Below are 15,972 nucleotides of genomic sequence, written 5' to 3'. Positions count from 1 at the left end.
AGTGAGTCCATTAATAAACTAGGGAGAAAGATAGTAGGTTAGATATAATTACTTTACCAATGTTGTATTTACTAAGGTTGGTAACTGTACTATGTTATACAAGACAATATACTCAAAATACACACTAAAGTGTTTAGGAGTAAATGGCCTACGATATACCCCCTTTAGATGGGTAGATAGATAGATGGACAGACAGATAATCAGATGAGCAAAATAGGAACTATAGAGGAATATGGGATAAGGGAATAGTATTCTTTGCTTTTCTGTAAGCTTGACATTAAAAAAAAGCACATTTGTTTATTTATTTAAACTTTATTTACTTTGAGAAAGAGAGAGAGCAAACAGAGGAGGGGCAGAGAGAGAAAGAGAGAGAGAATGCCAAATAGGCTCCATGCTGTCGGTGCAAAGCCCAATATGGGGCTCGAACTCACCAACTGTGAGATCATGACCTGAGCTGAAATCTAGAGTCAGATGCATAATCAACTGAGCCACCCAGGTGCTCCCCCAAAAGAAAAAAGTTTTAAAAGGCAAATACATGCTACTGTGATGCAGAGATTGTGGAGGGGAAAGGGCAGAAGCAGGGCAAATGTTTAGGGTGTCATTGTAATAACTGTAGGTAAGAGAAGACAGTGGGTTAGACCAGGACAGTAAGCGGAGAAGGGGCAGGAAGTGCCCAGGTTCTGGATATGCCCTGAAGGTAGAGCTAATGGATTTGCTAATGCATTCATTCCTTGTGGAGCTGAAAGAAGGAAAGAAAACCCGAGGAGAGACTTGAGGATTCTGGCCTGACCAACTCGGGGGGAACGGAGTTGTGAATAACTGAGATGTGGAAGATGAGGGAAAGAGCAGGTTTGAAATGGAAGATCATGAGTCTGGTTTTGGACAAGTGCCTGGTTAAGTGGATTTATGGAATATATGATCTAACTTTAGGTAAGCTAAAGCTTATAAAATGGATAACTAGCCTTAAAAGATTCTTCCAAGGTAGCCATGAATCAAAGATAAACTTAATAATGTGAGCACAAAGTGAATTTTCAAAACAAGTTTGCATTTTTGGTGGGCAGGACTCTCAGTGGGGCCAGCAATGACAACCCTTAAAATCAACTGGGGTGGGGAGGTGGGCTAAATGGGTGATGGGCATTAAGGAGGGCACTTGTTGGGATGAGCACTGGGTGTTATATATGTGACGAATTACTGAGTTCTACTCCTGAGCCAAGACTACACTGTATGTTGACTAACTTGAGAAAAAAAGAAAAAAGAAAAGAAGAAAAAATCTTTAATCATCAAAAAAAAAAAAAATCAACTGTTGATTATAAGCTGAACTTAGAATCAGACCCCAGAATAACTGTAATACAAGGTGTTAAGCCAATGTTTTTAAATATTTTAAATATAACAAAGCAATCACATTGCTCTTATCAAAAACAATAAAATGCTTTTATTATATATTTTAATATAATTTATTATTAGGTGAATTAATGTCTATTTCATCTTTAATTCAACCCATTAAAATGTCTATTTTTAGTGTATGTTCTATCATGTAAATAATATATTCATAAGTAGTACATGTATATAACATAAATAAATATACATAAATGGCTTGGGGGGTACATGCTCAAAAATTCAACATGTGTGGAGATCAGAAAAGTTTGGAGATGCAAAAACAATAAAAGCAAAAATAAACAGGTGGGACTACATCAAACTAAAAGTCCCTGCACAGCAAAGGAAACCATTAAAAAAATTAAAAGTCAACTATGGAATGGGAGACAATACTTGCAAGCCACAAATCTGATAAGGGTTAATATCTAAAATGTAAAAGTAACTCAAACAGCAAAAACAAAATAACCCAATTAAAAAATGGGCCAAGAATCTGAATAGACATTTTTTCCAAGGAAGACATACAAATGGCCCATGGGTCCATGAGAAGGTGCTTGCCATCACTAGAAATGCAAATAAAAACCACACAGAGATATCCCTTCACACCTGTTGGGAGAGTTATCATAAAAAAGACAAGAGACAATAGATGTTGGTGAGGATGTGGAGAAAGTGGAACCCTCTTACACTGTTGGTGGGAATGCAAACTGGTGCAGCCACTGGGAAAACATTATGGAGGCTCCTCAAGAAATTAAAAATAGAATTACCATATGATCCAGCAATCCCACTTCTGAGTTTTTATCCAGAGGAAATACACTCATTATCTTGAAGAGATATCAGTATTCCCATGGTCACTGCAGTATGTTGTTCCTATAGTCAAGTTGTGGAAACAACCTAAGTGTCTGTTGATGGATGAGTGAGAAAGAAAATGTGATATATATATATATATAATAATATTTAGACATACACAATGTAAGGATAATACATATTATATATTAATTGAATGCATTCTATAAAATAATTGAATATTATTCAGTTTTAAGAAATAAAGAAATCCTGCCATTTGTAGATTGACATGGATGAATGTGGAAGGCATTATGCTAAATAAAATAAGCCGGACAGAGAAAGGCAAATACTGTATGGTATCACTTACACAGAGAATCTAAAAAGAAAAAAATAAATTAAGAACGTCGAACTCATAGAAACAGAGGTAGAATGGAGGTTCCTTGGGGCTGGGGGGAGGATTAGTAAAAGGGTACAAACTTTTGGTTTGAAAACAACAACCAAAGAACAAAATTTTAAAAAAGGAAAAATTTGGAGACCTCTATAACCTACAGTGCGAATTCCAGGGGTAAAGCTGTTACCTATGCTACTGTCTGTTCCCTCTTCCAGCAAAGGTACAGTGTGGTTGGAGTAGTGTCATATCAGACCCACTGCCCCGTACCCAGCTCAGTGAAAATGTATCGAGTGCAGTAACAAGTTCTGTCCACAGCATGTGAGTGACGGCATGCCATCTAATAGAATAGCGTGCAACTTCTAAAAAGAAGAGACCAATTTGGATTGATGAAGAAAGACGCCCAAGATGTAATAAATGAAAAAAAGCGTGGTAGAACAGTGTGGTGTCAAATAAACAAGCATATATATGTGCCTTTATATTTATAGAAGACTTCTGGTAGCAGTGGGCAGTGGTTACCTCTAGGAAGTGGTACTAGTTAGAAGAACCCTCTTTTACTTTGAATTTCAATTTACCTATTTAAAAAAATTTTTTTATTTTAGAAAGAGAGAGAGCACGAGCTGGGGAGAGGGGCAGAGGGGCAGAGGGAGAGAGAGAGAGAGAGAGAGAGAGAGAGAGAGAATCCCAAGCAGCTTCCATGTTGTCAGAGTGGAGCCCGATGCAGGATTTGATCCCACAATCCTAGGATCATGACATGAGCCAAAATCAAGAGTCGGATGTTTAACCGACTGAGCCACCCAGGCACCCCTCAATTTACTTTTTAATATATTGTTTAAATTTAAAAATATATTGTAAACATGCATTAGTCCAATTTTTAAGAGTTTCTAAAAATTTCAGGCTTTTGAAATTCCTTTTATGATTTTATTATTATGAGATACATACTGTTTTGTACTAAGATGACCATGACAACACTAATCAAAATGGTGTAAGATTGAAAAAATAAAAGGTGTAAGATTGGCAATAATCTAAATGTCGAGCATTAAGGGAATGGTTAAGTAAATAATGGAAAATTGACTGTAATATAATGTGGTATTAAAAAAAAATCAATATTCTGAGAATTTCAGCCAGATGGGAAATGCTGACAATATACTAAGTGAGAAAAGCAAGATCTATGTAAATTCAGTGTTAATATCAACAATATTAAAAATACATAGAAAAAAAAGCCTGGAAGAAAATATCCCCAAATGATAACAGTGGTTGCCTCTGACGGCGAGATTATGGGGGATTTTTCTCTTTCTGGACCTGTGTATTTTCATCTTCCTTTCCATTTTTGTGCAACGAGCGTGCATTATTTTGTAATGTGAAAGAAAAAGAAAGTAAAATACTGAGAAAACCATTACATGCATTCCTGGCATGAGTCAGGAGCTGAATTTTCATGTTTAAATTAGTTTCAGAAACACAGGAGTGGTTTCTAGGCAACCTGCTTGGGAAATCATGCTCCTTTCCTTTGTTGCTGTAGTGTGTGTGAGGGTCTCAGAGAAAATGTAGGAGATGAATCTTTGTGAAAGCAGACTCCTGCTAAGGAAAAACAACTTTCGCCACTCCGTTTCGGTCACGGAGACTTGAGTTATCGTGACCCCAGAGACACATAGGGACCCGAGTTTTGTGAGGTTTTTGTGTCAGGGGGTTGTGTGTGTGTGAGTGGGTATGTGTTTTGGCAAATGAGTGATTGATTTTAATGACGATTGCCATAGGTAGGTACAATAGCTATTCAAGTCTCTGCCTGTGGTGTGAGAAATGGGTAGGGGGTGGGGGGCGGGGCGGGGCCAGGAGGCATAAGAACCCAGACCAATAACCCCAGGTTGATGGCTTTCCTGAGAATTCAGGGCTGTGAATTCAGACAGTGAGTGGCAAGGTTTTACAAGACGGATTGCAGCTCAAGATGTGAAAAGATTGCCTCATCATCATGTGAACCATTTACTATCATTATAGACAATCCTGCTGAGCCAAAGGGCTTTAATCAGGAGGAAACACTGAAAAATGGAATCGGAGCTAAGAAACCCTTGGCCTAGTCTGATGGCTTGTGGGGATGGGATGAGTTAAGAATGCTTTTTAGCCTCAAGGGAGCCATGTTCTTTACTAAGAGTTAGCAGAAGGGGCAGAAGGTATTGTTTTCAGCTCACAGTGTATGTTTTGTAGACCCTGACTACATTTTTCATCAAGAATGACACGCATTCTGCTTGATAAATGGGGTCTGAGCTTAGCTTCTTGCTCCTAGGCCCCCTAGTGGTTGTCTTTTGCAATTAAATAAATTAAGTGAGTAGGTAAATAAGCATTTGGACAATGATAGCATTTGTCTAAGGGTTATGCCTTTGACTTTGGCAACTCCCAGACTTTGTCAAAGCACAAGAGGGGTGGTTGCAAATCAGGATCTCTGCCTCAGGGAGGAAAGACCCATTTCCTAATAGAAGGTGGGACAGGAGGGCAGGAATCTTCCAAAGTGGATGGTAATGAGCTTATTCTGTCTCCGCACTTTTTCTTTTTTTTCTGTCTCCACACTTCTGAACCCACATCCTGCATTCCACTTAGTAATAGTCCACTGGGTCTGCTCACCCCTCCTTTAGGGTGACAGACACCTGGAGGGTAAAGGAAGAGGGGGACTAATATTTACTGACCCCCTTCTTGCATGGTAGCTCTTGAGGACAAAACACTTCTCTTTTCATGTTTGTTTGCAGGGCTTAGCACATGTGTTTGTGCTAAATGTTTGCAGTCTTGAATGCTATATGGAGGCCATGAGAAAAGTGAGGTGCAGAGAGGTTAACAAATGTCTGAGATCTCTAGCGAATAAATGGCAAAACAGAAACTCAAACCCCAAGTTCAAAGAATCTACTCTTTTCTTTCTACCAGGATGTCCCCCAATCTCACCCCATGCCTCTGGCTTGCTGCTCCAACCTCTCAGGTGAGAGCTATGCTGTCTCTGTGTCTTTTGAGCCATCACCCTGGGGGCCAATGGCTTCTCCCTTCTCTGAACTTCTCCTTTGGTAGAGAGTGAGTCACCCCTTTGAGGCATATTCTTCTTGTATTTCTTGTTCAACTCTTGTTTATTTATTTATGACTCAACTTTTCTCAGAAGTTTGTCTTTTTTCTCCATTAGCACCTTGAGGGAAGGGGCAATGTATTAATTCTTCCATAAACTCTCTGCCCAGCATCTAGTAAATATTTGCAATGAGACTAGATTAAGTAGCAGGGTTCTGGTCAGAACTTACTCCCCGGGGGGCCTTTTGTATTAGGAAAATAGCAAACAATTTTAATTTTTATCTAAAAATATTTCTTTTCATCAAAAATAATTAAGCGATGTTTCCCCTCTGCCAAGGGGCTTGCCACCTAAGGTGAGTTAAATACGGATCTTTCTCTAGGAGCTTAGAATCTTGAGCATATATGTAGCTTGACTGTTACTGCACTGCACTGGGGTCAAAAATGGAATCTAAACTCACTTAGCTCCTTCCATTCTGAATGGAATCTGTTGGCTCCCAGGCCAAACACAGGGCACCCCTTCCAAAGCAGAGTTCTGCTCTGACAAGCCGGAACACTGATGGAGCTGGGAACAAGTAGCTGGCTTCTCTACCAGCTACATTTATATCCGGGTTTCTTCTTCCTCTTAAGGCTGCCCTGCAGGGAGCCAGGCTGGCCCAGGTACAGGCAGAGTAAGGTTAGGACCCAAAGCACTCAGCTGCCACCATGCTTTCCCAGAGGACACCAGGCAGTGTCATTCCTCAGGGGAGGCTGACCAAGGCTGCCTGGGGAAGCCTGGCGTAGGAAGAGGTGAGCTGGCCGTCAGAAGACCTCTTGACAGACTCTTGTTCTTGCCACAACAATAGTGTATTTCATGAGCATTTATTGGGCCTCTTGTGTATGCCAGGCACTGGGGATAACAAGACAATTAGAGCCTTTGGAAGGTATTCAGTCTGATTGGGGGAACAACCTTGTAAGCAATTAAACAGTAGGACAGGCATTATAATAGAAGCATGTCTGAGAAACCTCAAGAACATGGAGGAGGAAGCACAGAATTCTGCCCGGAGAGGCTAGAAATAAGCTTAATTGATTAGGCAACTCTCAGAATGAGTCTTCAAAGAGAAGCAATTGTTCAGTGGTTGGGCAAGGCAGGATGAGCACGCTAGACTGAAGGAATGACATATACGCAGCATGGTGGCAGGAAGGAGTGCTGCAAATCCTTCCTGCACTAAAGCTATGGGAGGTGGGGAGAAGAGGCGGAGCTGAGAATGTGAAGGGCCTCATATGCTGTGTCTTAGGGTGGAGCTCTGCCCTATGGATGACAGGGGAACATGGAAGGATTTCGAATGGGGAGCAGGGAGTGTGTCATGGTCAGATGTCAAAAGGTCTACGTAATGACGATGTGAAGGAGGGACTAGAAGAAGAAGAGGCGGAAGTACAGGGACCAGTCCTGAGGTGATTTGCAATAGTCCAGGCCACACTAACTTGTCATGTGTCAGGGAAGATGAGAAGGGTGGTATGTCCTCAGGAGATGGGACCGATGAAGCCTGGTGACAGATGGGATGTGGTGGTTTGTGAAGGGAGTCTAAGCCAACTCGCAGTTTGGGCATGGAGAAATGGGAATGGTGGCTCCATGCACCAAAATCAGGAATGAGTGAGAGGGTAGGGGGAGGAGGTCAGGGGGACAGATGAGTTAAATTTTGGCCATGTCTAAAGTGCATGTGGGACACCTGAGCAGAGCTATCTAGTAACTGGTTGGTATGCGGGCATCTGAGCTCAGGGAAGATGCTGGTTTTTGATGGAGGAAGGCTGGATCAGGCTTCTCTCTCTGTAGACATTCAATAAACATTGTTTTGAATAGCTAATTAATGATTACAGGGCACTGGGAAAACAGAATGATGTTGCAATGTAAATGTGGATGCTCTCACAGTAATGGACTGATGGTTGCAGAAAAGCTCAAGCTAAATAACACTAATTTTTTCCTGCTATAAATAAACCTTCTTCTGCAGTCGGGGTTTCCAATTACACAGTGAAAAGAAATGCAGCAGTGGAAATGAGGAAGGGGGGCATATGGAAGGCATATCATGCCTGCAGCGTGAAAATGTTAGCAAGTTCCAGCCCAAACGGATAAGGTAGTAATTTGATCTGGTGGAAAAGAGATGAGAGTCTAATGCCCTCGGTCCAAGTACCGGTTTCTCAACTACCTAGTTAGGTGTCTGTAAAGCTCATCGATGTGCAGTAAATGTTTTCTACCTACCTTTAGAGACATAGTCATGTTTTAAGCTCTTTAGGTGTGCTATTACTTCATTCAATCCTCAGAACAGACACATGGTGGGTCCTTTATTATGTTTCTTTGCAAATAAAAAACTGAACACAGAGGGTTTAGGTGACTTACTCAAGACCACCCAACTGAAAAATGGCAGTTCCAAGATTTGAACCCAGACAGTCTTGGGCCCAGAATCTGTTAAGAGGCAATTAACTGCTGTGCGTTTCTGCCTCTCCATGTAAAAGAGTTAGGAAATTCCACTGTGCTGGGCTTTTGTGCCCAAAATCGGTGCACAGATTTTGTAAAGGGCAAGAAGCAGAATTTATAGTAAGTCCTAAATTATAGGTGCGTATTTGTATTATGCTCTCCCATAATTAGTCTTTCAAGGAAGTGGTATTTAAAGATTTGTCCCATATCTTCTTTTTGGGGAAAGCTCTGGGAGTTCCTAAAATTATGTGACTTTGTGTTTGAAGATGACAGCAGACTACCTGAGCAGCAGTATTGTTCAGCATTAGAGATAACGGTTTATGGAATTCAGCACAATAATAGTGGTCATGGGCTCATGAGTAAGAGAGACATTGCTTCCATCCCACATCTGCCACTTGGACATGTTGTTGAAAACTCTCCATGTCTGCTTCCTTGTCTGTACATGAGATAACACTAATAACTTAGTGGGGCTATAAGGGTTACAGGGGTACAGGGTTCACAGTCCAGGGTAAGAGAGTCACTGAGTGCGCTAAGCATAATACAAATAGGCGTATGAGAATTGGGGGAGGTGCATTCTAGGAAAAAGGAAGAGCGGAAGGCTTGCTTTGGCAGGGAACTTGAGCATGTGATAGACTACAAGAAGGTCAGTGAGACCATCTCATAAACTTATTAAGCAACTAGCATTTTTTTTTTACATCTTCAAAGTCAGCATTTCTCTATCATGCACATATAACTAATAAAGCAAAACTTATGATTTTAAGGAAATAATTTTCTCCAAACACTTAAGTGTTGATTGCAAGCCTAATTAAGTTCTTCTACCCATTCAACTAAAGTCACAACATGAACACATTGGATTTCCTCAAATGCATCAAATGTCTTAAAAACCTGATAAAACACACACCAGTTTTGCAATGATTACAGAAATTATTATGTAAAATTTATTTTTAAATTGCTAATATCGTGGATTTAAGGTTGCTTGTTCATCATCTCCATTGTTACCCATATCTTAATTCTTATTTTTATTTTATACTTTCCTCAGATTACAATTTTATACCAACTTATGGTTGCAATACCCATATAGATTACCCCCATCCTCCCCCTCCCCACCCCCCAAAATTTCAGACTAGTCAAAGTTGTGGATTCTGTGATCAAATGATTGATTCTTAGTGGGGATACCAGACCTAGCAATTCAAACCTGCACAGTCTTTAGGTTGAACCTTTGAAAAAATAATCAAGTCTCATTTCTGATGTCACAGAAATTTTAAGTTCAAAGGGATTTTGAGTTTAGAAACCAGAAACATATATTCCTTGAAGTTTTCACAATCTCTATTCCCCATCCCACAATTCAGCCATTATTATATATTGATTTGATCTGTCAGTATAACTAGCAACTTAGGTAAACTTTATCAGTACCTCATTATAATTATAGAGTCACCTAGAGCCTTGCTACTCACAGTGTGGTCCAGGTACCAACAGCCTCAGCATCGTGTGGGCTGAAGAATCTCAGGTTCACTTCAGATAAGCTGACTCAGAACCTACATTTTCACAAGACATCCATCCACCCTGTGATTTGACCGCACTTTAAAGGCAAGAAGCACCAGTATATGGAATTCATCTCCCTGAGGGTGAGGGGTCAAGCCTGAAGTTGGCACTCCCTTTGCAGCACATTCAATTAATTTGTCATCTTGGAATCCAGTGTGTCTCCTTCTTTTCTTATAGTTTGAGACTGTATTTTTAACTGCCAAGATTTTCTGCTACACTGATCAAGAGTAGAGGGCCTGGGACTGAATCTGAGAAGTCCAGCACTGAAGAAGGGGGTAGATGAGGAGGAGTCGCCCGGAAAGCTAGGGGGGAACCAGGCAGGCTTCACTGTCATGGAAGCCCAGAGCAATGACCTTTCGAGGACATAATATTTGTCAGGTTCTCTTATCACACTGATAAGCATGTAGTGAGCACTCCCTAAATATTAGCCGTTGTTCCTGCTGTGGTTATTAGTAGTAATTTAAAAATGAAGAATTTAACTTAAATTTAAGATTTGAGTAATTTAAAAATGAGGGGCGCCTGGGTGGCTCAGACGGTTGAGCATCTGACTCTTGATTTGGGCTCAGGTCATGATCTCAGGGTTGCGGCCCCGGCTCCACGCGGGGCTCCACGCTGAGTGTGGAGCCTGCTTAAGATTCTCTCTGTCTCCCTATGCCTCTCTCTACCACTCGTGCTCTCTCTCTCTTTAAAACAGTGATGAAAAAATAAAATAAAAATCAAGAACAGATGCTGTCTTGGGCAAACTGGAAAACCTCAAAAGGAGCATCGTCACAGAGATTTCCCACAAGAGCCATTTTCCCGGGCCTTGGGGGAATAATCTACAGTCCCTTCCAGGGTGTTGAATGGAGAAGGGTTAATTTTCAGAATGACCTCAGAAAAAAATAAGGTCAGAGGAAATAGTCCATTGGCTTTTGGAGTATTTACATTTCCTTCCGAAGGCAGGATGAGGCGGCACGAGGGAGAGGGTGATAATGTGAGTAAACGTATTTTTTTTTTAATTTTTTTTTTAACGTTTATTTATTTTTGAGACAGAGAGAGACAGAGCATGAACAGGGGAGGGGCAGAGAGAGAGGGAGACACAGAATCTGAAACAGGCTCCAGGCTCTGAGCTGTCAGCACAGAGCCCAACGCGGGGCTTGAACTCACGGACCGTGAGATCATGACCTGAGCCGAAGTCGGACGCTTAACCGACTGAGCCACCCAGGCGCCCCTAAACGTATTTTTAAAGAATACTACAACTTTTCTACCACTCTGTTTACTGACCTTTGACCATAGCACTCCGTGCATTTGCTTTTTTTTTTTTTTTTAACAGAAGCAAATGGTTTGGATGCTGTTTTCAAAATTCCCTGCCCTACAGGAGTGAGAGGTCTAGTCCTGGAAGCCTGGTGAAGAGTTGATTTCTCTGAGACCCTCCTGAAATATTGTTTTGGTCTCGCAGAATTGTGCTGTTAGAAATTGATCCAGCTATGGGATGAGGAAAAAATAATGCAGGGACATAATAGAAAGTATACTGATTAGGACAAACTGACTCTAATAATCTATTTCCTACCTTGAATATGTTAATAGATTGCATTATCACAAGCATTTAGCTATTAGCCCGCAATCCTGGACAGGTGGATGGGTCTCTGTAGATTTAGTATTTGAAGCTGTTGCATCTCAGACCGTTTTGTGCCATCTCTTCAGAACTGGTTAAAAACCACAGATTTTATTTATGACGTTATCCTGAGCATCTTGTGCAAGGGCCTGCGGGGAGTTTACAGAGACACCTGGTGGTTGGTAAGGTGAAGTACCCTGGCTTTGTTAGATAATAAAGGATTCGAATTGTATCTAAAATTTGGGTAATTTTTGTGGTTGAGAATTCCATTGTTTTTTTCCAAATATTTTAGTAGGATTGCCATCACATATATTTAAAAATTAGACTTTGAATCATATAGATGATTTTTATAGGCTCCAGCCTCGCTTTCCTTAAAGAAACAATCAACCAAATGAATTGACCAGCACCATCAGCTGGGCTAAATCTAACCAAGGCCAGGACTAGGGTGAGGCAAGAGTGAATTTAAGGAGGCACCATTCAGTAATGAACATATATAGCTTTTTAATGCGATATTTTATTTATTTCTTAAAGTTTATTTATTTTTAAGAGAGAGAGAGCATGAGAAGGGCAGAGAGAGAGTGAGAGAGAGAATCCCAAGCAGGCTCCACACTGTCACCACGGTGCCCGAGGTGGGGCTCAAACTCATGAACTGTGAGATCATGACCTAAGCCAAAGTCTGACATTTAACCAACTGAGCCACCCAGGAGGCCCTTAATGAAATATTTTGAAAAGTCAAAATTAATGCAAAAAGTCTTTATTAACAAAATGTCAAAATTGTAAACGTAGGATCAGTATTGCTGATTTTCTCTTTTATTTCGGGCTCCAATATGGCCAGAAAGACCCTGAGAAGAGTGAAGGTGTCTGTGGACTTATCCCTGACCTGGCTCATTTATGTCAATGGATGCAGGTCCACCCCTCCCCCAACCCATGGTTTCCCTTGTCCTTCCAGTGGCTCGCCAGGTCTCCTCCAATCTAGATCAAGAGTAAGGAGCCTCAGTCAATGGCAGTGCTTGGTGAGAAGAAGAAATGGAGAATAGAAAATTAAAAAGTGGCCCGGGTAAAAAATGGGGAATTCTGTCTTCCGGTTCTCCTGCTTGACTTATCAGGATTGTCTTTCCTCTACCTTCCTCCCAAACATGCTTGTTAGAAACAGGGAACATTCATTCCCACTGAGCTGCATTTTGCATTTTGCTAGGTAGCACCAAGGGCAAGTGAGAATGGAGGTAGTTCTCTGGTGAGAAAGCCCCTTCTCAGGCCTTTTCTGTTAAAAAAATTTTTTTAATGTTTATTTTTGAGAGACAGACCACAAGCGGGGGAGGGGCAGAGAGAGAGGGAGACACAGAGTTCACAGCAGGCTCCAGGCTCTGAGCTGTCAGCACAGAGCCCCACGCGGGGCTCGAACCCACGAACCGTGACATCATGACCTGAGCCAAAGTTGGTCGCTTAACGACTGAGCCACCCAGGCGCCCCTAGATCTTTTCTGTTTTAATATGTCCCTTTAGTTCCCCTGGACCAGGACCAGGGTGGGGGTGGGGTGGGGTAAGCAAGGATCTGGGCCCAGGGCGACCTGCTGCTTCTCAGGGGGTGCGCACTTGAGTGAGATGTTGGTAGCCAGAAGCTCTCAAAGTAGCCTGGGAGGGTGTGACTTTACTGCATGGTGCCGTCTCTGCACTTCCGCTTCCCCTTCGTGAGGCCCGGCAACGGCAGAAGCAGCTCGCTGTAGTTAACAGAAGTGACCCCTCCTGCCTCCTCCCTGCTCATCTCTCACCTAACCCTTGCACTGTCATCAGAGAGATGGTCACTGGAAATCGCAGGAAAATATGGTGTAATTGTGACCACGTGAGCTGCTAAGAAAGGGGAAGTAAAGCCAGTGGGGTGAGAACACACTGAGACAGGAAGGGATCAGAAACTCAAGAACAAAGGGAAATTTCAGAAAGTCCCAAGAAGCAAGTGGCTTAACAAGGAGTCCAAAAGGGTCTTATAGATAGGGTCTCGTCACCACATGGTAAAGAAATCCCAGAAATAAGAGGAAGCCCAGGGGCTCTCATCTTAAACAACTGTGTAAAGTTTTATGGCTTTCAAATATATTCCCTTAGGGGGTTTCAGGGAGAACAGTGCACCTTCTGACAATGCACCGACACCAGAGCCTGCCATGGTCTCCGGATCATTCACCCGGACGCATCGGATACCCTGTCTCATGTATCAGCTGTTCTCCTGACCCAGAAAATTGCATATCCCTTATCACCTGCTCATGTCTCTTCATGAACTTGGCTCTTCTGTTGGCAACATAATGGGTCTCTTTTTACCAGCGGAGGTTTTGCTGACTACCAGAGCCCCTGTGGTTCAGCAGGGGAGTGGCATTAATTTTTTTTTTTTTTTTTTTTGAGTGGCATAAATTTTTATTGAGAGCCTGCTCTATGCCAAATATGTGCTTGGAGCTTTATCTGTTTTCTCTTTAATCCTCAAAATACCCTTTTAGGTAAATATTATAATTATCATTTTTAACAAATGAGAAAATTGAGACTCAAGGAAATTATGTGAGTTGCTCAAGCTCATTCAGGTAACTAGTAAGGGGTGGGGCCAGGACTTGAACCTGGGCCACAGAACTCCTCCTACATCTTTATGGGTTTTTGTTGTTGTTAGATTAAGTCAGCAGAGACAGGGGAGAGATGCCTTCACTCCCTCCTCTTGCATCCATGGCAGATTCTGCTAACTGATCTTGGCATATGTTTTCCTGATCTGGGACAATGTATAAGGCACAGGATATATTTAGAGAAGTAGAAGTTATGATCTATGTTCTCAAGGACTTTTGCCTTGACCTAGGTTAAAATATTACATAATACCAGAATAGTAATGTAAGGCTGTAAATAACACCCTAGCCATAAGTGCTAAAAAGATTCTGGTAAGCTTATGAATCATAGGATCCACCATCCTTTGTCTGAGAGCTGGCTGTCTCCCAACTTTTTAATTCCCTGGATTTCTTTTCTCATTTTAGATATTACTCATTTATTCAATCAATCAATATCTCCTCTGAACCTGAGAGTACAGCATGGAACAAGGCCATATCCCCACTCTCATGGAACTTAGTTTCTAGTAAGGAGACAGACAATAAACAAGCAAGCACACACATGCACACACGTACCTCAGCTGGTCATAAGTGCCATAAGAAAAGTAAAGCAGGAAAGATATATAGAGAGGGTTGGAGTGCTACTTTGGGGAGGGTCCTCAGGGAAGGGCTTTCTGATAAGGTGGCGTTTGAGCTGAACCAAGAAGGAAGAGGGAGGGGGAGTTGGGAGGATAGGTCCAAGGATGCCCCAGGCAGAGGGAACCACCCCGAGCAGGGGTGGTGTGTTTATGGAAAAGCAAAGGAGACCAGTGTGGCTGTGGTGGAGGAAGCAAGGGGAACAGTGTTAGAGATGGAAAACCAGAGGTCTTGCAGTCACTAGCAAGGATTTTGGCTTTTACTATGGGTATATATACACCACATCTTCTTTATCCATTCATCACCTGATGGATATTTTGGGCTCTTTCTATAATTTGGCTCTTGTTGATAATGCTGCTATAAACATTGGGATGCGTGTGTCCCTTTGAATCAGCATTTTTGTATCCTTTGGATAAATACCTAGTAGTGCAAGTGTTGGGTCATAGGGTAGTTCTATCTTTAACTTTCTGAGGAAACTCCGTATTGTTTTCCAGAGTGGATGCTCCAGTTTGCATTCCCCCCAACGGTTCAAGAGGGTTCCCCTTTCTCTGCATCCTCACCAACATCTGTTGTCTCCTGATTTTAGCCATTCTGACAGGTGTGAGGTGGTATCTCATTATGGTTTTGATTTGTATTTCTCTGATGATGAGTGATGCTGAGCATTTTTTCATGTGTCTGTTAGACATTTGTACGTCTTCTCTGGAGAAGTGTCTGTTCATGGCTTCTGCCCATTTCTGAAACTGGATTATTTATTTTTAGGGTGTTGGAGTTTGATAAGTTCTTCATAATTTTTGGATACTAGCCCTTTATCTGATATTTCACTTGCAAATATCTTCTCCTATTCCATAGGTTGCCTTTTAGTTTTGTTGAGTGTTTCCTTTGCTGTGCAGAAGCTTTTTATGTTGATGAGGTATCAATAGTTCATTTTTGCTTTTGTTTCCCTTGCCTCCAGAGATGTGTCTGGTGTCTTTCTAAGAAGAAGAGACTAGGACACAGATACACTCAGAGGAAAGGCCATGTGAGGACACAGGGAGAAGGTGGTCATCTACAAGCCAAAGAGAGAGGCCTCAGAAGAAGCCAACCCTGTCGGCACCCTGATCTTGGACTTCCAGCCTCTAGAACTGTGAGAAAATAAATTTCTGTTGTTTCAACCACCCAATCTGTGGTATTTTGTTATGGCAGCCCTAGCATACTAATATGTGGGAGATAGGAGTCAGAGATGATGCCCTGGGGTGGAGTCTCTTTTTCGTTGTGGTTACGAAAGTTTGGGAGTTGGGTATTTTCTTCATAATGCTCAGAAGCACCAAGAGAAGTTGTCCTGCTTGCTTTTGCTATGAAGAGTTTCCAGTCTACTATATACCTCTAGCAGTGCCAGAAGGCCGTGGGGGAAGGAGGAAGACACAGACATGTGCAGTTACACAGGGAGGAACAACCCCGCCATGCTAGCACCATGCTGAGATGCATAGCCCACTGTTCTGTTTTTCGGGAGGTCCTCCTTCCCTCCTTTCCTCAATCCCTTTTGTTGTGATTTCACCGGCATTTCCCCAAGCCAAATGGATTTAGGTACAACTGAGGGGTAGGAACAGAACGGTGCTCTGGGACTCAGT

The 15,972-nt window shown here is 42.0% G+C and overlaps 1 long non-coding RNA gene across 1 annotated transcript in view; it reads left to right on the top strand.

Annotated features, from left to right (window-relative positions):
* LOC113602523 (uncharacterized) overlaps positions 1-15,524 on the top strand; it is a 28,873-nt gene extending 13,349 nt beyond the window's left edge. The window contains exon 2 of the long non-coding RNA XR_008296349.1: positions 15,318-15,524. This is a non-coding gene — a long non-coding RNA (uncharacterized LOC113602523). The remainder of the gene's footprint in view (positions 1-15,317) is intronic.
* The last annotated feature ends 448 nt before the right edge of the window (positions 15,525-15,972 follow it).

Source organism: Acinonyx jubatus, chromosome B1 (assembly GCF_027475565.1).
Source record: "Acinonyx jubatus isolate Ajub_Pintada_27869175 chromosome B1, VMU_Ajub_asm_v1.0, whole genome shotgun sequence".
Classification (NCBI taxonomy): Eukaryota; Metazoa; Chordata; class Mammalia; order Carnivora; family Felidae; genus Acinonyx; species Acinonyx jubatus.
This window is presented reverse-complemented; position numbering and strand designations above follow the sequence as displayed.